Raw genomic sequence first — 238 nt, 5'->3', positions numbered from 1 at the left:
TTAGTTCATTATCTTCGTATTCACTTCTTATCTCGAATAAATTGCTATAAATGATTTGCTTTTAAATTGGATTTCAGGGAAAAAATCCTCTAATTCTTGGCAATCATGTTTAGTTTGCAAAAGCTTAGTTTCTTTTGAGATAGAACTTCGTCTTTAATTCATCTCTATCTAATTTTGACTTTTTTCTGCATTACTAAAGGTTATTTCGGAAAAAAAGGAAAAAAAAAACGTTACAAGA

The 238-nt window shown here is 27.7% G+C and overlaps 1 protein-coding gene across 1 annotated transcript in view; it reads left to right on the top strand.

Annotated features, from left to right (window-relative positions):
* LOC119594255 (protein lava lamp-like) overlaps positions 1-238 on the top strand; it is a gene marked incomplete at its 3' end in the record, with an annotated part of 60,861 nt that overhangs the window by 38,542 nt on the left and 22,081 nt on the right.

Source organism: Penaeus monodon, chromosome 33 (genome assembly GCF_015228065.2).
Source record: "Penaeus monodon isolate SGIC_2016 chromosome 33, NSTDA_Pmon_1, whole genome shotgun sequence".
Classification (NCBI taxonomy): Eukaryota; Metazoa; Arthropoda; class Malacostraca; order Decapoda; family Penaeidae; genus Penaeus; species Penaeus monodon.
Note: the sequence above shows the minus strand (reverse complement) of the source record. Positions and strands in the feature narration are given on the sequence as shown.